At 39.3% G+C, this 23364-nt stretch overlaps 1 protein-coding gene across 4 annotated transcripts in view; it reads right to left on the bottom strand.

Annotated features, from left to right (window-relative positions):
- LOC124717142 (solute carrier family 12 member 8) overlaps positions 1-22105 on the bottom strand; it is a 195524-nt gene extending 173419 nt beyond the window's left edge. Inside the window, exon 1 of one of the 4 annotated variants that reach the window (XM_047243930.1) lies at positions 22087-22105. The gene's annotated coding sequence lies outside the window, so the exon portion shown is untranslated. Of the gene's footprint in view, positions 1-21558; positions 21729-21750; positions 21841-22086 lie in introns of those variants that run through there. The other 3 variants (XM_047243905.1, XM_047243896.1, XM_047243913.1) reach the window with 3 other exon arrangements.
- Positions 22106-23364: the final 1259 nt, after the last annotated feature.

Raw genomic sequence — 23364 nt, 5'->3', positions numbered from 1 at the left:
CAAAGGCTTTTGATTGTGTAAATCATGAAATTCTGCTAGACAAGCTCAAGTATTGTGGCATGAGTGGGACAGTGCACAAATGGTTTAATTCGTACCTAACTGGAAGAGTGCAGAAAGTTGAAATAAGTAGTTCTCGTAACATGCAAAGATCAGCACATTCCTCAAACTGGGGAACTATCAAGAATGGGATTCCACTAGGGTCAGTCTTGGGTCCTTTGTTGTTCTTATTATATATTAATGACTTGCCATTCTATATTCATGAAGAGGCAAAGTTAGTTCTCTTCGCTGATGATACAAGTATAGTAATCACACCTGAGAAACAAGAATTAACTGATGAAATTGTCAATACTGTCTTTCAGAAAATTACTAAGTGGTTCCTTGTAAACGGACTCTCACTGAATTTTGATAAGACACAGCACATACAGTTCCGTACAGTGAATGGTATGATGCCATTAATAAATATAGACCTTAATCAGAAGCATATAGCTAAGGTAGAATATTCCAAATTTTTAGGTATGTCCATTGATGAGAGATTAAATTGGAAGAAACACATTGATGATCTGCTGAAACGTTTGAGTTCAGCTACTTATGCAATAAGGGTAATTGCAAATTTTGGTGATAAACATCTTAGTACATTAGCTTACTACGCCTATTTTCAGTCATTGCTTTCATATGGCATCATATTTTGGGGTAATTCATCACTGAGGAATAAAGTATTTATTGCACAAAAGCGTGTAATCAGAATAATAGCTGGAGTCCACCCAAGATCATCCTGCAGACATTTATTTAAGGATCTAGGGATATTCACAGTAGCTTCTCAGTATATATACTCTCTTATGAAATTTGTTATTAACAACCAAACCCAATTCAAAAGTAATAGCAGTGTGCATAACTACAATACTAGGAGAAAGGACGATCTTCACTATTCAAGATTAAATCTAACTTTGGCACAGAAAGGGGTGAATTATACTGGCACTAAAGTCTTTGGTCACTTACCAAATAGTATCAAAAGTCTGACAGATAACCAACAAGTATTTAAGAAGAAATTAAAAGAATTTCTGAATGACAACTCCTCCTACTCCATAGAGGAATTTTTAGATATAAATTAAGAAAAAAAAGAAAAAAACAAAACTATTAAAAAAAATTTAAAAAAATAAAAATAAAAAATAAAGAAAAACAAAAAAAATTGTTTTATTAACTTAAGTATGTTGTTAAATTAACCTAATTATGTCATGTATTGGAAAATTCGACTCGTTCCACATCATTACGAAATATCGTATTCACGATCCATGGAACTAGTATTAATCTAATCTAATCTAAGCTAAAAGTTTCAAGTCTTTAGCTTATTGGGAAGTCAATTTAAAAACAGTTGCAAAATCTGTACCAAGCAGACAGGCAGATTCAAAAATAAAGTACCATCTGTCACACAGCAGACTCAAAAGTTAGTTAATATTGCAGTGTCATTCCTTTACTGGCTATGTTGAAAGATTCAAGTGTGTAGCTTATTGGGAAGTTAGCTTAAAACCAACTGCAAAATTTTTACTGAACGAACAGACAGGAAACCGACCGAATAAGAAAGTGATTGTTCACACATGATTGTTCACACACACACACACACACACACACACACACACACAAGATGATGTGACTTACCAAACGAAAATGCTGGCAGGTCGATAGACACACAAACATACACACAAAATTCAAGCTTTCGCAACAAACGGTTGCTTCATCAGGAAAGAGGAAAGGAGAGGGAAAGACGAAAGGATGTGGGTTTTAAGGGAGAGGGTAAGGAGTCATTCCAATACTTACCTTAGGGGGGGAAAAAGGACAGGTATACACTCGCACACACACCCATATCCAACCGCACATACACAGACACAAGCAGACATTTGTAAAGGCAAAGAGGTTAGGCAGAGATGTCAGTCGAGGCAGAAGTACAGAGGCAAAGATGTTGTTGAAAGACAGGTGTGGTATGAGCGGCGGAAAATTGAAATTAGCAGAGATTGAGGCCTGGCGGGTAACGAGAAGAGAGGATATACTAAAGGGCAAGTTCCCATCTCTGGAGTTCTGACAGGTTGGTGTTAGTGGGAAGTATCCAGATAACCCGGATGGTGTAACACTGTGCCAAGATGTGCTGGCCGTGCACCAAGGCATGTTTAGCCACAGGGTGATCCTCATTACCAACAAACACTGTCTGCCTGTGTCCCTCCCACCACCACCTACTCCAGTCCTGCAACCCGGAAGGTGTACACGATCAAAGGCAGAGCCACGTGTGAGAGCACCCACGTGATTTACCAACTGACCTGCCTACACTGTGAAGCTTTCTATGTGGGAATGACCAGCAACGAACTGACGAATGGACAGTTCGTTGCTGGTCATTCCCACATAGAAAGCTTCACAGTGTAGGCAGGTCAGTTGGTAAATCACGTGGGTGCTTTCACACGTGGCTCTGCCTTTGATCGTGTACACCTTCCGGGTTGCAGGACTGGAGTAGGTGGTGGTGGGAGGGTGCATGGGACAGGTTTTACACTGGGGGCAGTTACAAGGGTAGGAGCCAGAGGGTAGGGAAGGTGGTTTGGGGATTTCATAGTGATGAACTAAGAGGTTACGAAGGTTAGGTGGACGGCGGAAGGACACTCTTGGTGGAGTGGGGAGGATTTCATGAAGGATGGATCGCATTTCAGGGCAGGATTTGAGGAAGTCGTATCCCTGCTGGAGAGCCACATTCAGAGTCTGATCCAGTCCCGGAAAGTATCCTGTCACAAGTGGGGCACTTTTGGAGTTCTTCTGTGGGAGGTTCTGGGTTTGAGGGGATGAGGAAGTGGCTCTGGTTATTTGCTTCTGTACCAGGTCGGGAGGGTAGTTGCGGGATGCGAAAGCTGTTTTCAGATTGTTGGTGTAATGGTTCAGGGATTCTGGACTGGAGCAGATTCGTTTGCCACAAATACCATGGCTGTAGGGAAGGGACCGTTTGATGTGGAATGGGTGGCAGCTATCATAATGGAGGTACTGTTGCTTGTTGGTGGGTTTGATGTGGATGGACGTGTGAAGCTGGCCATTGGACAGATGGAGATCAACGTCAAGGAAAGTGGCATGGGATTTGGAGTAGGATCAGGTGAATCTGATGGAACCAAAGGAGTTGAGGTTGGAGAGGAAATACTGGAGTTCTTCTTCACTGTGAGTCCAGATCATGAAGATGTCATCAATAAATCTGTACCAAACTTTGGGTTGGCAGGCCTGGGTAACCAAGAAGGCTTCCTCTAAGCGACCCATGAATAGGTTGGCGTATGAGGGGGCCATCCTGGTACCCATGGCTGTTCCCTTCAATTGTTGGTATGTCTGGCCTTCAAATGTGAAGAAGTTGTGGGACAGGATGAAGCTGGCTAAGGTAATGAGGAAAGAGGTTTTAGATAGGGTGGCAGGTGATCGGCGTGAAAGGAAGTGCTCCATCGCAGCGAGGCCCTGGACGTGCGGAATATTTGTGTATAAGGAAGAGGCGTCAATGGTTACGAGGATGGTTTCCGGGGGTAACAGACTGGGTAAGGATTCCAGGCGTTTGAGAAAGTGGTTGGTGTCTTTGATGTCTCCCATCCTTCATCAGTTTTTGCCCTCTACAGCTCCCACTAGTACCATGGAAGTCATTCCCTGATGTCTTAGCAGATGTCATATCATCTTGTCCTTTCTCCTTATCAGTGTTTCCCACGTATTTCTTTCATCTCTGACTCTTTGCAGAACTTTCTCATTCCTTAACTTATCAGTCCACCTAGTTTTCAACATTCATCTATAGAACCACATCTTAAATGCTTTGATTATCTTCTTTCTGGTTTTCCCACAGTTCATGTTTCACTACCATACGATGCTGCACTCCAAATGTACATTCTCAGAAATTTCTTCCTCAAATCAAGGCCTAGTTTTGATACTAGTAGACTTCTCTTGGCAAGGAATGCACTTTTTGCCAGTACTGGTCTGCTTTTGACATCCTCCTTGCTCTGTCCATCATTGGTTATTGTAATGCCTAGGTAGTAGAATTCATCTACTTTGTGGCCAATAATCCTGATATTAAGTTTCACATTTTTCTCATTTATGCTACTTCTCATTACTTTCATCTTCTTTCAATTTATTTTCAGTCTGTATTCTGTGCTCATTAGACTGCTTACTCCATTCAGATCATGTAATTCTTCTTCCCTTTCACTCAGGATAGCAATATCATCAGCGAATCATATCGATATCCTTTCACCTTGAATTTTAATTCCACTCCTGAATCTTTCTTTTATTTCCATCATTGCTTCTCCAATGTACAGATTGAGGAGTAGGGGTGAAAGACTACATCCCTGTCTTACACCCTTTTTAATTCAAGCACTTCGTTCTTGGTTGTTCACTCTTCTTATTCCCTCTTGGCTCTTGTACATATTGTATATTAGTCGTCTTCCCCTGTAACTTACTCCCATTTTTCTCCTAATTTCAAACATCTTGCAGCATTTTACATTGTTGAACACTTTTTTTCAGAAATCCTATGAAACTATCTTGATTTTTCTTTAGTCTTGCTTCCATCATCAACCGCAACATCAGATTTGCCTCTCTGGTGCCCTTACCTTTCCTAAAGCCAAACTGATCATCTAACACATTCTCAATTTTTTTCCATTCTTCTGTATACTATTATTGTCAGCAACTTGGATGCATGAGCTGTTAAGCTGTCTGTGTGATAATTCTCGCACTTGTCAGCTCTTGCAGTCTTTGGAATTGTGTGGATGACATTTTTCCAAAAGACGCATGGTATGTCGCCAAACTCATACATTCTACACACCAACGTTAAAAGTTGTTTTGTTGCGACTTCCCCCAACAATTTTAGAGATTCTGATGGAATGTTATCTATCCCTTCTGCCTTATTTGATCTTAAGTCCTCCAAAGCTCTCTTAAATTCTGATTCTAATCCTGGATACCCTATCTCTTCTAAATCGACTCCTGTTTCTTCTTATGTCACATCATCAGACAAAATTTTCCCTTCATAAAGGCCCTTAATGTACTCTTTCCACCTATTTGCTCTCTTCTCTGCAGTTAATATTGAAATTCCCATTGCACTCCCAATGTAACCACTCTTGCTTTTAATTCCACTGAAGGTTAACTTTCCTATATGCTGAGTTAGTCCTCCTGAAAATCATTTCTTTTTCGATTTCACCGCCTTTTTCATGCAGCCATTTTGTCTTAGTTCTCCTTCGTATTTATTTCATTACTCAGCAACTTGTATGTCTGTTTTCTTGAATTTCCCAGAACATTTTTGTACTTTTTTCTTTTGTCGATCAGCTGAAGTATTTCTCCTGTTATCTATGGTTTCTTCGTAGTTACCTGCTTTGTGTCTATGTTTTTCTTTTCAGCTTCTGTGATTGCCCTTCTTAGAGATGTCCATACTGAACTGCATATAGAGTTATTCCTTATTGCTGTATCTATAGCCTTAGAGGACTTCAGGTGTATCTCGTCTTTCCATAGTACTTCCGTATCCCACTTCATTGCATATTGATTCTGCCAGACTAATCTCTAAGTTCAGCCTACTCTTCAACATTACCACATTGTGATCTGAGTCTATATCTGCTCCTGGACATGCCTTACAATCCAGTATCTGATTTCAGAATCTCTACATGAGGATGATGTAATCTAACAGAAATCATTCCATATCACCTGATCTTTTCCAAGTATACCTTCTCCTCTTGTGATTCTTGAAAGAGTATTCGCTATTACTAGCTAAAATTTATTACAGAACTTAATTAGTCTTTCTCCTTGTTCATTCCTTGTCCCAAGCCTATATTATCATGAACCTTTTCTTCTGCTCCTTCCCCTACAACTGCATTCCAGTCCCCCATGACTATTAGATTTTCATCTCCCTTTACATACTAAATGATCCTTTCAATATCCTCGTATTCTTTCTCTATCTCTTCATCTTCAGGTTGTGACATCGGCATGTATAACTGAACTATCGTTGTCACCGTTAGTTTGCTGTCGATTCTGATAAGAACAACCCTATCACTGAACTGTTCACTGTAACACACTCTCCACCCTACCTTCATATTCATAACAAATGCTACTCCCATTTTACTATATTCTGGTGCTTTTGATATTACCGTACACTCATCTGAACAAAAATCCTTGTCTTCTTTCAATTTTAACTTCACTGACACCTACTATATCTAGCTAGATTGAGCCTTTGCATTTCCCTTTTCAGATTTTTCTAGCTTCCCTACCACATTCAAGCTTATGGCTTAGCATAGAATATAATCCTTTCATTCATTATTCAATCTTTTTCTCATGATCACCTCCCCCCTAGCAGTCCCCTCCTGGAGATCCAAATGGAGGACTATTCTGGAATCTTTTGCCAATGGAGAGATTATCACGACACGTTTTCAGTTACAGGCCACATGTCCTTTGGGTCCACAGTATGTGTCTCTAATGACGTGATTTCCAGCGCCTTCTGCATCCTCATGCCATTGCTCATTGCTAATTGCTGATTCTTCCGCCTATAGGGGCAGTTTCCCACCCCAAGAACAACAGAGTGCCCTGAACCTCTGTCCGCTCCTCCGCCCACTTTGACAAGGCTGTTGGCAGAATGAGGGTGACTTCTTATGCCAGAAGTCTTTGGCTGCCAAGGCTGATTATTAATCAACAATTACGCTGTGGCAGGTTTCAAACCCGGGACCAAGGACATTTTGATTAATCAAAAACGCTACCCTTGGCCACGGTTGCACAGCTTACATTTTGAAAATACTTATTTTTAGAAATATACATTTTATTCACATCTCCTTGAGATAAAATACTCATACGTCATTTGTTTGTAAAAAAAAGTTGTCAACCCTACACGTGGTTCATGTATAGCTGAAAAAGCGTGTAAATAAAACCACTGAAACCCAGAGACTGAGTCGAAACTCTCACATAACAGCTGGAGTCAACAGAGACTTGTGTTACTCGGTTCTCCCACATTGAATGAAACTACTCAAACCCAGTGAGTGAGTGAAACGTTCATATAACGGCCGCAACCGGCGGAGATTTGCTTCAGTCAGTTGTCTCGCATAGAGTGAAACCACTTAAACCCAATGAATGAGTGAAAACACTGACACAGCCGCAGAGACTGAACAAAAAAACAATCGACCGACCAATAGATTGTTAAAAACTGTCGGTTGTCCCAACACTTGTCTCCTGCTCAATAGGCAGATGTGCTCAGCACTATGCCACTCTGTCACAGTGGCTTTTTCACAACTGCATGGAATATCCTAGTGCACCTCCCTCCAAAATCATTACAGTTGTTCAACACAGTTGGAGAACCTCTGCTATCTTGTTTGAGTTTAGGGGGAATACTAAGTGGATTGAGGCATGAATTAGAATTTGGACTGATGAGGGATGCATGCTAGGGTACTCCATGCAGTAGTGCAAAGCTACTGTGCCAGGGTGGTACAGTGATGAGCGTACCTGTCTAGTGAGCAGGAGAACCTGGTTCAAATCTCAGCCTTGGTACAAAGTTTCATCCATAATTTCAATCTGCATATATTCATCATAGATATTTGGGTCTTGAAAACATCTATGGAACCATATAGCTGTCTTGAGTTTGTTTTCAGAAGTCATCTTTAATATCAATGAACATAGAGAGCATGATTAATAGGTCTGCTGCCAGTTGTTGATTGCCATTTTCTCAGATTCACTGCACAGCATGAGGTTGTAGTTAAGTTAGGACATGAGTATAAATTCAGGGCTACAAAATGTGATGTGTCACCTACTGCAGTTCAGTCATCGGTCACTGAAAATCAGCTGTGGACAGTGTTCCCATAATACCCACAGCAGCCACTTTCAACACTGTTTTGTATTACATGTAACAGCACCCCGCACCTGTAAAGTGACCAGCTGTGATTGTGTGTCACCTTCAAACTAGCAGAAGCCGATGCAGCAGAACCGTGGCAGCAAGTAACACACTTCAACTAACAAGTAATTTCAATCAGCAAACCTAGTTTCTTTGCAGCTTGGTTAAGACATATAAAGAGATATAAAGACTGAATAAACTGGGAGCCAGAATATCTCCATGCAGTAACCCATTGCCCAGCTTTCTCTGTTTATTTATCTCGTTGTTTTGTACACTTGTCTGGTATTATGCTGCTGATTAACCTCACTATTATGCAGCACAAAACTACAATAATCAGCTTGTACAGAAGGCCCTCCTTCCAAATAGTACCATAAGCAGCAGTTAAACACTATGTCATCTATTCTTTTTGGCAATGTTACAATGAGGAACAAATCAAAGCTGGACATCTGTAACGCTGCGTGCCCTCAATCAGTAATAGCCAAGATAAAATCAATACTGAAATCTCGACATACATTTACATTTTATTTATTTTTATTGACTCTTATCAGTACACTCATTAAATGCTTACTGAAGTTAAAAATATTTGTTGTTTATGTCCTGCAGACTATAAGTAGTGTAAAAGTAGTGATACTTTGTTTCCAAATCTGCTAATGAAGTACTGCTTACAGCAACCATTTCTTATTTCTCCACTGTAGCAAGTGGGTAGTTATTTGGCAGCTCTGTATTTCAGAAAAATAGCCCTAAAAAAAAGTAAGAATACTGCAAGTCAAAGAGGTTGGACAGACAGTGGCTGTGCAAGTATCCTCTCTCTGAAACATTCAGATGTAGACCACGCTGTATCTAGTGTGACTGTTTGAACGGTGACACATCAGTCATACACACGTATGATGACCCCCCTCTGCTGAGCTACTCCTGACACTCTATATTTACACATTTGACAGAACTTTGAAGGAAAACAACTTCCACAAATGTGATATTTATGCGTGTTCATATTATTATTATTATTATTATTATTATTATTATTATTATTATTAGTAGTAGTAGTAGTAGTAGTAGTAGTAGTATTTCTTATTAGAGATTTAGTCTTCTCCGCACATTGCACATACCACATACATTCACAGACTATTTCATGATAATGGCCATGTTGCCACGCCTTACGTACATCTCTGTTTCTTCCTTTCTGCCTGTCCGAAAAATGTAATCAGCATTTCCTCATGAGGAGTGACATTTTGAACTGATTAAAGGAACAGTTGACAAGTTAGAGCTGTGTGAGAGGCTGAATAAAGTCACTGAAAGGAATAGAAATATAAAAAAGGGTAAGAGAAAGTGCATTATCTGGGGAGAATATTCAGTTGGTTTTGAAAAATTTAACATTTTCTTCATTTTGAAAAACGGTAAAACTGAAATGTTACACCTGCTTGACCAGCTTAAGCAATTTGTTATTTCCATTTCCCTGAACAACTGCTGTTCATCCTCCTCCTCCGCTTCCGCTTCCTCATCCTCATTTGATATTTATGATGGCTTCCACCTCAATAACTGTAGTTTTCAAGTGATTTCTGTCTCCTCCTGTACACTTTACCTCAGTTACCTTTTCCTGCCTCTTGCATGTTTTTCCGTCCAGTAAAGGAACTATTTTAAGTTCTGGAAGCTGAAAATTTGTGTTACATCTTCTTTTTAATTTAATCCTTATTTAAATGATTGGCAGGTGCACCTGTTTTATATTACTGTCAGATGAAAAGGATGGAATGGATCAGGCACCACTGACAAAAAAAGAAACAAGATGAATGTTGACTAACATCTGGGATCAGAACATCTTGCACCAGAAAGACAGAACTTTGCTCAATGCATATGATTCAGTTTCATCAAGACTTCTTGTGTACTATGCCACATTTGTAAATACTTCTCAATGACAACAAAAAAGCAGAAACCATGCACTGTGCACAAATGAGCATTTCTGAATGCATTTATAGACTTGAAAACAACAAAATTTGGTAAGGCAAATGATATTCAGTTCCCTGAGTAGTATCTGTGAGATATATTATATATTATTTTAAATTGAAATCACTGGACAGTAAAATCATTGAATTCTCCCCAACTATAGCTGAAAATATAAGGACAGAAAATCAACTATCTGAAGCAGACCACCCATTCCCCATTTGACATAGAAAAGCACTGTGACTCTAAACAAAACAAGACACACATCTAATGATGAGGCGCAGTGTGAAGAGCCAAAGGTATGCAAAGTGATATGCCCCTTATCAGTTCCAGATTCCAGTTCCGACACTCCTTGGCACAAACTAAAGTACACAGATGGAAAGACCTGTACCAAAGGGCGAATCTCGGACATGACCTAACATTCTAGACCCATCATTCCCCTGTAAGGCACTCACAGACTGATCATCCAATGGAATGGAATGGATATTGCTGCAACCTCTCTGAACTGTAACAATTATTGTCATCTCACTCGGCAGTCTGCTTAGCCCTATACTTAGATTATTCTCTGGCAATCATTTTCTAATCCTCAAACATTAAAAACAGTGCCAACTGTGAGAGGGTATCAGGAGGTATCTGTACACACACTCCCACACATTTCATAGCGAACAGGAGCATTTCACACTGCATTAGAGTGACTGGTGAGCTGAGTCAGATGACCACTGTGGTGATAGATACAATTCCAGAGGAATTATGCATATCTTTACTTCTTCTTACCGATGAACGATATTTGCGAATGAAAAATATAAAATGAGGTGCCATAGGTAAAAGTACAGGCAGTGCGCAATATTATTATTTTATTTGCAGGTAGTTAATAATCTCAAGGGGCAGTATGCATCTCCAAGGTTGGGCAGCGACTGCAGAAACTCTGCACAAGAAAATACCTGCTTGTACAAGACAACAGAAGTTCTGGGGATCACTGACATGCTTTGAAGAATTGCAAAATTCCTAGCGTTGTTTGATATATAGATACTTTTGACAATGAGGGTAAAGAACAAATGGAATGTCCATTTAATGTTGGGAATCCGAGATTGCAGTTAACAGAAATGGAAGCTCTTTATGATGTATAAATGTCATGTCAATATATGGGTTATTAATACAAACTGACTTATTATAGTCTGAAAAAAGCCTTACAAGATGTCATGGTCAAGAACATTAGCAGTAAGAAAAACAACAGCCAAATAAACACCACACCACTGACATCCCATCTATAATTTTTATCCATCATGTGACAGGTATATATTGTATTCCAAGATAATCCCTTCCTCCTGCTCAGAGAATTCAATGTGCTTCAAGCAGTCTGGAACAGCTCTCATGATATACCAGCTACTTTTTGATTTTGACTTATGTTATCTCTACAGTGGAATCATTACTTCATAAATTCCTATTCCAAACTTGTTACCTCAATAAATTAATCTGTACACAACAATTCTGTGACAATGACATGTTTCCAGCTGTCCCATCACTTCCATGCCACCATTCATCAGACTGGCCATGCTGGGCATATCAGAGGCTGATCTGGCAGACCTGCACCTCCAACATCACTCTACAGCCTTTCCACCAAAAAGCACGTTGCTATACTCAGAGACATCTCTGCTGTGATAATACAGGCTGCTGAAACAATGGTTCTGATTTCTACAATCTCTCGCCACTATCAGTTGGTCTCATGGTGATCTCAATAAATTGTGACTTCAATCAGGAAGTGTTAGTTTTTTAATTATGAAAAGAAAGGAAGGAGACAGGGAACACTGTGTCTCCTCCTTAGCAAGCCATATATCTTCCATTCAGGTGTGGGTTGCTGCACAAACTATAACGCCACAGGTACCCGACAATAGTTACTAATCTCTTGCTTAAACCATCTTACTAATCTCTTGCTTAAACCATGTAACACTGTCAAATGCTTTGCAGTCCGTTTTGCAGAAGTGCCATAATCTACTTCTTATTCTCCCACCTTCCAAGCACACAAACAGTTGTCTACCTTTTACTGTAAACTGACCCAGTTCACACAGCCATTTAATGAAAGGTATTTTCTTAAAGTCCTTGACACAACCTGCAAACACAGTCCCAGGGCCTGACTTGATTCGGAATCAAATGATTCAACAACTGAATCGGGATCAAAGCACTACCTGCTCAAGATATTCCAATGCACCTGGCTTAGGGGCAAATTATCCTCATGGTGGCAGGACAGTACCACAATCTCAATCCCTAACCATAGCAAATATACACTTTTGGTTCACATCTACAGACCAATCATTCTCAAAAATGTGCTATGCAAATTATTTTAAGGATGGTAACCAATCAGTTGTGCTGGAACCTTGAACCAACAAGGCCTTTTGCCCAAGTGGCCATGTTACTTCCAGCTTCCAGGAGGGCATGTCCACAACTGATCGTCAAGTCACGAGAAAGAGCCATCTGGCAGGTATTCACCAATCCCAAACACCTATTCGTAGTACATTTCAAAGCATAAAGTTTATAGTGTCAGGAAGTCGTTTCTGAAAGTATTTGTATGGAGTGTAGCCATGTATGGAAGTGAATCATGGACGATAAATAGGTTGGACAAGAAGAGAATAGAAGCTTTCAAAATGTGGTGCTACAGAAGAATGCTGAAGATTAGATGGGTAGATCACATTACTAATGAGGAGGTATTGAATAGGATTGGGGAGAAGAGAAGTTTGTGGCACAACTTGACTAGAAGAAGGGATCTGTTGGTAGGACATGTTCTGAGGCATCAAGGGATCACCAATTTAGTATTGGAGGGCAGTGTGGAGGGTAAAAATCGTAGAGGGAGACCAAGAGATGAATACACTAAGCAGATTCAAAGGGATGTAGGTTGCAGTAGGTACTGGGAGATGAAAAAGCTTGCACAGGATATAGTATCATGGAGAGCTGCATCAAACCAGTCTCAGGACTGAAGACCACAACAACAACAACAACAACAACAAAGTTTATAGCACCTGGTGTCACCAAGTCTTGAACAAACTCCATGATTAAGGTTATTGAGATACTTTACTGGTTTTTGTTTTTAACTTCTTGTCATTTTAACTGTTTCAGGTTAGAGTCAGTGCATCATTCAATTCGCGTAGGTCCACGAGGATAGCTCCCCTCAGGGCTCAGTGTTAAGTGCTGCTTTATGGTGATGACTTTCATTTGGTGTAGGTTATAGTCTGTGATCTTATCTGAGTCTCAATTCCAAATAGCTATACAGACAGCCCCTTCCTGAGCCCCCTACCATGGCTTCCAATTTTCTTCAAGAGTCATGCAGTTTTGTCACCCCACCACAATCAGTCCACTCCCAGAGTCGTATATGGGAAACAAATGTTTTTTGTTTTGTTAGCAGCAAGCATGACAAGATATCCTGTGAAACACCACTAAATGCCTTCTCTGAAAACTACCTAGAACAGATAGTTAGGAAACCCACTCATGAAGGAAATATATTGGATTTAATGCCAACAAATAGACCTGACCTCTTGGGTTCAGTGACCAAGATGTGGTTGTGGCAACAACAATTACCAAAGCAAAAAAGGGCAACTGAAACAAGTAGAAATGTACACATGTTCAGTAAACTAGATAAAAAGACAGTAATGTCGCATCCAAATGAGAAATCTGGAACTTTCAACACTGGGCAAAAGTATGTAGAGGAACTTTGGCTCAAGTTTAAAAGAAAAGCTGACCATGCACTGGATAGATAGATACCCAGTACAACAATTCATAATGGGAGGGACCCTCCATGAGGTACAGTCACTTTAAAGAAACTTCTAAAAAAACAGAGACTACAGCATAACAGGTGTAAAACAAAGCATAGGGCTATAAAAAATTTAGAGATGCTAAATGGGATGTGTTTGACTGTCAAGAGAGCAATGCATGAAGCTTTTAACGAGTACCGCACCAAAATATCATCAAATGATCTTTCACAAAACCCAAACCAATTCTGGTCATATGTAAAGGCTGCTAGCGGCACCAAGGTTAGAGGTCAGTCATTCATGAATGAGACAGGGATTAAAATTGAGGATAGCAAAGCAGAAACAACAATGTGTAACTCAGTTTTCAAATGTTCCTTTGCAAAGGAATATGCACAAGAATTTAATCCCCATTCCACTGAAAAGATCAGCAAAATAAGCGTTAGTGTCAGTGATGTGAGAAACAGCTAAAATTATTAAAATTGAATAAAGCTCCAGGGCCCTAACAGATTTTATACTGAATTTACAGCTGATTTAACCTCTCTTCTAATGACAATATATCAAAGATCCCTCAAACAAAAAATTGCGCCCAGTAGTTAGAAGAATGCACAGGTCACACCCATTCACAAGAAGGGTCGTAGTAGTGATCCACAAAAGCACTGCCCAGTATCCTTGGCATTGATGTCTTGTAGAATCTTAGAACATAGTCTGAGGTCAAACATAATGAGGTATCTTGAACAGAATGACTTCCTCCATGAAAACCAGTGCAGATTCTGAATACATAAATCGTGCAAAATCCACACATGACATAACAAAAGCTTTGGATCCAGACGGACAGGAAGATGCATTATTTCTTTATTTCCATAAAAGCATTTGACTCAGTACCGCACCTACACTTATTGTCAAAAGTATGATCATACGGTGTATCACGTGAAATTTTTGACTCTACAGAGAATTTTTAGGTAGCATGTTACCTTGGATGGAGAGTCATTGTCAGATGTAGAAGTAACTTCAGGTGTGCAACAGGGAAGAGTGTTGGGATCCTTACTGTTCCATGTTGTATATTAATGACCTTGCATACAATATTAATAGTAACCTCTGACGTTTTGCAGATAATGCAGTTATCTATAATGAAGTATCATCGAAAAGCGGCAGCATAAATATTATGTCAAATCTCGATAAGGTTTCAACATAGTGCAAAGTTCAACAACTTGCTTTAAATGTTCAGAAAAGTAAAATTGTACATTTTGGAAAATGGAAAAATGCAGTATCCTATGACTATACTACCAATGAGTCACAAGTGCAATCAGCAAACTCATAAAATTACCTGGGTGCAGTAAATTGTATGGATATGAAATAGAATGGACACATAGGCTTAGTTGTGGGTAAAGTAGGTAGTAAATGTTGGTTTATTGTTAGAATACTAGGGAAATGCAATCAGTCTACAAAGGAGACAGCTTACAAATCACTTGTTTGGCAGATTCTAATATACTGCTCCGAAGTGTGTGGTACCCATACCAAATAGGACTAACAAGGGATACTGAACATGTATAGAGAAGGGTAGCGTGAATAGTGGCTGGTTCAAATGGCTCTGAGCACTATGGGACTTAACAGCGTGAATGGTCACAAATTTGTTTGACCTGTGGTATAGTGTGTCTCAGATGTTGAAAGAAGTGAAGAGCCAGACTCTTGAAGATAGATGTAAACTATCCTGAAAAAGTCAATTAACAAAGTTTCACAAATCAGCTTTAAATGATTACTCTAAGGATATATTACAATCCCGTATGTATCACTCATACAGGGATTGTGAGGATAAGATCAGAATAATTGCTGCACACACACACAGAGGCATTCAAATAATCATACATGAATGAAACAGGAAGAAACCCTAATAACTGGTTCAAAGGGATGTGCCCTTTACCATGCATTTCACACTGATTAGAGTATTAGCGTAGATGTAGACGTAGGTAGTTGCACTGTCCCAGTATTTGGGCCACCTCTCTGACAGTAAACTGACATAGTTCACCCACACAAATCAGTTTAAAAACAAGCTGTAAGCGGAACCTTCATGCATCATAACTTTTAGGGTATTGATCACGACACCCACCTATGCCATTTTAAGTCCAGATATATGGATGGGTAGCTCCAATGGCTTTGCAACTATTAGACCCATTTTGCCATTGTGGTGTAACACTACTGAGAAAATGAGGTATTCATTAATTTATTTTTTAATCCTCAAGGAAGTTTACAATTGGACAGTATACAGGGTTATTCTAAATGATGGACCCATTTTCAAAAATTTGTATATATTCAAGTACAAATCCAAAATGAACTCAGAATGCCATGAGTATATTATATACCATGTGGGTGTAGACAGTTTTATGTAGGACAGACTGTGCATACTACTGAACAGCACTGTGTAGAACACAAGAGATGTTTTTGCCTACAGTACCCTGAGAAATCAGTAATATCAGAGCATCCTCCAGAAAACTGGCATCTGTTATTACACAGACTAGTAGTTTATGGGATAGCATCATAAAAGAAATGATAAATATAAAATTGTGTGTGTGTGTGTGTGTGTGTGTGTGTGTGTGTTTTTATTTGTTTATCATTTTGATCCAGCAGACACAAAGAAATTACTGCTTTTGGTCTACGAGCAGGCACTGTGTGAAATCAATGGGAAAAGTTCTCCTGTTTACTTGACAGATGCTCTGACCACTGAGTCATCAATACAGTGGTCACTGCAACTGCAGGCAAGGTGGCCAACGATATCTTCTCTGCAGATGCACATCAGGCTCAAACTCTTATGGGACGTGGCATAATGCTGCAAGAAATGAGGATAATGGACAATAGTAGGATAATGTGTGCATAATATGCACCAGTGGTCTAGAGGTAGTGTCCTTGTTTAGTAAGCAAAATGTCTTTGGTCGCAGGTTCGAACCTGCCTCTCAAATTTTGAATAGTAATCAGCATTGGTGGCCGAAGACTTCCGGCATAAGAAGCCACCCTCACTCTGCCAACGGCCTTGTCAAAGAGGGCAGAGGCGCGGACAGAGGTTCATGGCACTCTCTTGACCTTGAGGTGGGAAACTGTCTCTAAAGGTGAAAGAATCATAATGATCAACAGAATGAGGATGCAGAAGACAATGAAAACCATAGCATTAAAGACACATAATGTGTATCCACAGGATATGTGGCCTGTAATTGAGGAAGTGTCACGATGATCTCTCCATTGGCAAAAGATTCCAGAACAGACCCCCATTTGGATCTCCAGAAAGGGACTGCCAAGAAAAAGACTGAATAACCAACAAAAGGATAATAAATTTCAGTTAGTATTAGTGAATACTAATACTTTTCACATTGGTTTGTAGAATGTATGGGACAGGCAATCTGACTTATGGAAAATCATCTACACAATTCCAAAGACTGCAAGAGCTAACAAGTGCAGGAATCATTGCATGATCAGCTTAACATGCGTGCATTAGTTGCTAACATGAATAGTACACAGATGAATGGAAGAAAAAATTGGAGATTGTTGGATAGCAATCAGTCTGGCTTTTGGAAAGGTAAAGACACCAGAGAGGCAATTCTGATGTTGCAGTTGATAATGGAAGCAAGACAAAAGGAAAATCAAGACATGTTCACAGGATTTGTCATCCTACAAAAAGCATTTGGCAATGTCAAATGGTGCAAGATGTTCGAAATTCCGAGGAAAATAGGGGTAAGCTGCAGGGAGAGATGGGTAACATACAACATGTACATGAGCCTGGAGGGAATAATAAGAATAGAAGACCAAGAATGAAGTGCTCGTCTTAAAAAGGGTGTAAGACAGGGGTGTAGTCTTTCGTCTCTACTGTCAATCTAAACGTTGAAGAAGCAATGATGAAAATAAAAGGAAGGTTCAAGAATGGAATTAAAATTCAGGGTGAAAGGATATCAATGATACAATTAACTGGTGACACTGCTATCCCCAGTGAAAGTGAAGAAGAGTAAATTGAAGAAAGACAATACTAAGGAGAAGCAGCGGAAATAAGAACAGTGAGAAACTTAACATCAGGATTGATGGTCATGAATTATATGAAGTTACAGAATTCTAGTTAGGCAGCAAAATAACCAATGATGGATGGAGCAAGGGTGATATAAAAAGCAAACTAGCAATGGCAAAAAGGGCATTTCTGGCCAAGAGAAGTCTGCTAGTATCAAACATAGGCCTTAATTTGAGGAAGAAATTTCTGAGAATGTACGTTTGGAGCACAGCATTGTATGGCAGTGGAAAATCTTAACAGAAGAGATTTGAAGCATTTGACGCATGTGGTGCTGCAGGCGAATGTTGAACTTAAGTGGTCTGATGAGGTAAGAACGAGGAGGTTGTGCACAGAATTGGAGAGGAAAGGGACATGAGAAAAACACTGACAAGGAAAAGGGAAATGGTGATAGGACATGTGTTAAGACATCAGAGAATAACATCCATGGTACTAGAGGGAGCTGTACAGGATACAAACTGTAGAGGGAGACAAAGGTTGGAATAAGTAATAACTGACATAGGTTGTGTGTGCTATTCTGAGTAGAAGAGTTTGGCACAGGAGAGGAATTCGCGGCAGGCTGCATCAAACTAGTCAGAAGACTGATGACTCAAAAAAGAAGTTGAGAATTTGGGTCTGATGGGAGTCGTGCTAGGGGGGTCCATGCAGTTGCAATGGCCACTGAGTCTGGATAGCTCAGTGATCATAGCATCTGCCTAGTAAGCAGGAGACCCGGGTCCAAATACTGATCTGGTACAAATTTTCAACTTTCCCTATAAATTTCTATCATTTCCCACTTTCAGCAAATCTGTAATTCCATTTTTGTCTTAATAAAAATTTGTGACAACACCCTCAACAAAAATGGTGCCCTGCAGCTAAGCAAGGTTTGGAATCCTGCCATTGGGAGATTGAATCAGGTATAGAACAAAAACATTACCTTATATGACACTGGAATGATCACCAGTGATGTCACAGAAGCAAGTGCGGCTGCATAAGGACTATAGCAGGCAGTCACCACTTGACAATGACCAAGGAGTACTCAGCCGAGAGTTCATAGACTTTTAATCCATCTGATGCAGCTGGAAGCTTGAGAGAATTTTATCACAAATTAACACTGTACAGCAAATGATATTCAAATTCCAGATGGCAGCAGTTACGTCACAGATCAAATACTCAAATCAATGGCCACTAAATTTGATAAGTTCTTCTCAATAGTAGCAAAACTAGACTCATGAGCAACTGAATTATGAATAGCTTCTATATTGCAGAGGTCATACTTTGACTTGGAAATGGATTAGCCCAGTGTATCATGTGAACGAGATATTGTCAGATCTCGTAATGCCTGCTGTCGTGACAACCATCTGCAGTAAGGGAAAGGTAAGTGGTCTCAACCATACAATGGCCATTTGGAGACTCAATAAGTCGTAGGCAGCATATAGTGGACAAAGTGTCAATGGCGTGTTGCAAATGCTTTCTTTGGCAAGTGCCACCAATGACATATATATTCTGAGGATGTTCAAACATAGTCAAATCCAGTAATGATTAGAACCACATCCTGTGATTGTGTCTAAAATAAAGAGAAGTATCATGCTCTCCACAGGGAGAAAATGTGATTTTTATGTAATATAGTCAGTATCTAGCGGGTCTATGACCTGCTCAGCAGAAATAGTCTTTTCACAGTTGATTTACGAATATTTTCACCTCAGCAGGGGCAAGAAATGGGATAGAATGCTGATGCCTGTGACTAATGCCACCTAAAGATCTCAGATTTTCTTTTCTTCCAGGTCCACATTACATGACTTCTCAAAAAATTATCACAGACAACAAAATAGGATCATGCATTACTTACACAAATTTGGCATAATGCATTTCCTTCAAACTCCAAACCTTTAGACCCAACAGTCTTGTGTCCAAATTTCTCTCTTAAATACTTCTTGGGACTTGTAAAGTCCTATTTTAGACCTATTAAATCCAAGTTTAATATTATCTAGGAAAACTGGCGAGTGAAATGTTACGCTAGCTCTTTTTCCCAAAGAACCATTTACCTGTCATCCCTTCACCTGCCTGATCTTCCTGAAGCTCTGCAGTGTCAATGTGTGTTCTCTCTGCATGTTACCATACATTTACTATAACTAATGGGCTGATTCAATTCCACTACAATGGGGTACTCCCCAGCTGCTTTGTTCCCAGGAGTCTTGTCTATCCTCATCTTCACTACAGATGGGTTACTCTCATCTTGGGATCCGAGTGATCCGCCCTTCCTTTTCAATCCTCCCTACCCTATCCCTTTCCACAGCATGAGGAAGTAACTAATAGTATCATAATCTATCAGAGAGTACTGTTTTATATGTCTGCTGGAAGTACTAAATATTTTGCCTCGTGACAGTGAGTATTGACCAACAATTATGTCTCGTATTTTGATTGTATACATTGTCAGGCAAGTGCCTCAAACAATTACTGTAACAGCTCATACACAAAATAAATGTTGTAGGCCTCTTGTCAACAAACAAACCTGATGTTTTTTTGGGTTTCATGGGATTAGCTATCATGATGCTTTTTCAGGAGCGATGTCACCAAGGCAGAAAGGTCACCAAAAAGATGAAGAGAGACAACTTCCACTCAGTCTTTCATGGGTCAGTTTGATGTTAAAACTGACAACACCCACACATAGAGCAGAAATATTAAATTCCATGTTTTAAAATGTATTTAAACATCAGTGTACAAGCACCCCAATGTTTGACTGACATAGAAATGAGACACACTGTTATAAGTAAATTGAATAATTAAAAACTATAATGACCATCTGTGTCCACCTACACAGCTGAGTGGTCCTTACAGCTGACTCTCATGTGAGATACTCAGGTTCAATTCCCAACACTTTCACAGATTTTTCCATGGTGGGATGACTGGAGCACGCTGCTGAGCCTCATGAAACCAACTGAGGAGCTGACTGGCTGAAAAGTAGTCGCACAAAGTCCGCTAACCTAACAATGGCCAGGAGAAATGTGTGATGAACTGTGCACCTGTATATGGCATCTCAAAGATCAACAGAGGATGACATAGCAATTCTTACTATGGTTTACACTGAATATACTATGGATTTCATGCATTCCCTAGTTTGTGAAGCTTCACATTATTCTTTCATTCATGGGTGCTAGTCCAGTAAAATATGGAGGAGAGCTTTTGTGATTTTGGAAAGCAGGGAAGAGGTACTGGCAGATGCGAAGTTGTGAGAATTGGTTCTCAGTTGTGCCTGAGTAGCTCACCTGTAACAGTATAACCTGACGAAGGGAAGGTTCTGAGCTTGAGTTTTGGTCTAGCAAATAGTTTTAACCTACAGCATTAAATAGGCAAAAGTCAATAATTTGAGCCACTGCAAAACAAATCATGGCTGCAATAGACATACAGTTAATCATTTTGTAATGTCTGACACTTCTAATGGTCATCAGGAGCATAGCAACAGTAGTTTTTAATACCGGTACTAACTTTTTGGAAATTTATGCTATATAAATGCAACATAATTGAAGCGTTTGCTTGTCATGGAAGTGGGTTGTCATCACTGAAATCACCAACTTTACTCACCACAGAATTCGTTGGTATGTGCTGTTCACTGTCAACCACAACTGCACACAATTGTTGATACACATACTTACTGGAAAAACTTATTCCAATCAATTATCAGTGTGGATTATTACTGAACGCTGTTATGTGATCTACAGGCAACTTATGGCCTATATTAGACAGAAATATATGGTGGAATTTGCAACTGCAAAAGCAACTGCATTGGCAAGTTGGGAAGTTACTGACTGGATTGATAAACTCGTCCTATGCGATTACACAAACGATGAGCGATCTAACTCACGTCATTTTGGAAGAGGATATTATTTTGTGGAATGTCACTTTAAAACTTTTAGTATCAAATGCTCCACAAAAGCTAACATTTCAAAATAGTTTGAATGCCAGTATATAGTAATCACAAGTATTACATTTTGAACTGTACGCACACATCTTTTTTTCAAGAGACCTACCGCAAGTACGACGACAGTCTCTCATGCTGTATGCTGTATGTAAATACGAGTTTTTAACACAATAACATATCCGTTCCGCTTGTGTATTTCATAATAATCCAAAAACGTCGGGAACAGACTGCCTTTTCAACGGCATTTACACCAAATTACACAGTGATTTTCTGAATGGTTAATTAGTGGCACGGTACTTACTATACATTAACAGATTTCTGTCATAATATTGTTCTATTCACCAACACGTAATCACCACACGCCCACGCGACAACACATGTCATGTCACTGACATTTATCGAAAGATCAAATAGCTAACACAGCTACAGTGAAGAAAGAATCATTTTCTTACAAATATATATTTATATTGTGGACAACAATTGCAATTTTTAATTTCGTAATCAGAATTAGAATTCATCATACACTTAATATATATTAACTTTTTCACTTTATTTTAACAAAAATCTTTATTTTCTGAGACATTTTTCCGATTTTACTGCTTCTACAACATAACTAATATTTTCCGTAGATTCGTACATCGGAATTATTACTGTAAAGCGTCGCCCATCCAATGACAGTCATTATTATGGAATATCTTCACCTCTCCAAATATACAATTTAGTTCGATTATCTGAACTGACTGTTTGTATACAACGCAACACAGTGAGTGAGTAAACTCTGCCGCGAAGAGTAATGGAGTGATACCGTGGAAAGTGTCCCCGTACCTATTAAAAATTATTCTGCTGTAATTGTCATTGTTGTATTTAAAGGAACATGGGCCGACGAAAAAGCAAAAGGAAACCTCCGCCGAAGAGAAAGGCGATCGAACCTTTGGATCTGCAATTTAATTGCCCTTTCTGTAATCATGAAAAGTCATGCGACGTTAAAATGTATGTAACTGCATTCTTTTTCATAAACGTCTTCTTTTTGTTTTTAGAATTTATTTATTATGTATGTACTTGGGTAAACGAAATTCATCAAGGTAAAGTTTTTTTGATGTTGCGTCACAGAAACAAACATTGTTCCACCAGTGCCCCGTAATGGGTTTTATTCCGTAGTCTCGCTCGGGCTTGTGAATAATAAACTCTACTATGTGGCACATACAGTGAAATAACTTCGAAGAAAATGTTTATTTTAACACGAAGCTTTTTTTGTCATTTACAGGGACAAAGGAAGAAATACGGCGCGAATAACGTGTCGTGTTTGCCTCGAGGATTTTCAGACGTCGATAAATTGCTTATCAGAACCCATAGACGTTTATAACGACTGGATTGATGCATGTGAAACTGCTAACTGAGAAAATGACTAATTTTAAGTGATAATCAGTTTTACAAAAACTTCGTATTTTGTTATCTGGCAAGAATGATTGAGATTAAACAGTCACGCGTATTGTTAGTTTAGTACAGACACCAGTTTGTTAAAGAGGACGATAGTTCTAAAAACAGAAAGATGTGAAAGTGTCCGCTGTACAATATTTGTGCTTGTATTTTTCATTTTTGCCTACTTGTTACTGTTTAGTGAAGAAAGCTCTGTAATGTTAGCCGCATATCCTGTTATAACGTGTAATAATGTTACTATTTCCCCTGGATTTTTCGTTGTTTTCCATGAAACAAAAATAAATTAGTAGAATTGTAAACGGCAACAAGACTTAAATAACCTGAATGGGCATAAGTCTGTGTCAAGGACAAGTCTTTGGGCAGAGCATATCTTCAAAACAGTGCCTGGCGTAAATCTTTATTAGTTACTTGTTGATTTTGCTCACTAAGCATGAAATTTTTTTGGTAGGATGTTGGGAAAAAAACAAGTAATTTGTAG

This window comes from Schistocerca piceifrons, chromosome 1 (genome assembly GCF_021461385.2).
Source record: "Schistocerca piceifrons isolate TAMUIC-IGC-003096 chromosome 1, iqSchPice1.1, whole genome shotgun sequence".
Classification (NCBI taxonomy): domain Eukaryota; kingdom Metazoa; phylum Arthropoda; class Insecta; order Orthoptera; family Acrididae; genus Schistocerca; species Schistocerca piceifrons.
The sequence above is the reverse complement of the archived record's forward strand: the minus strand, read 5'-3'. Positions and strand labels throughout refer to the sequence as shown.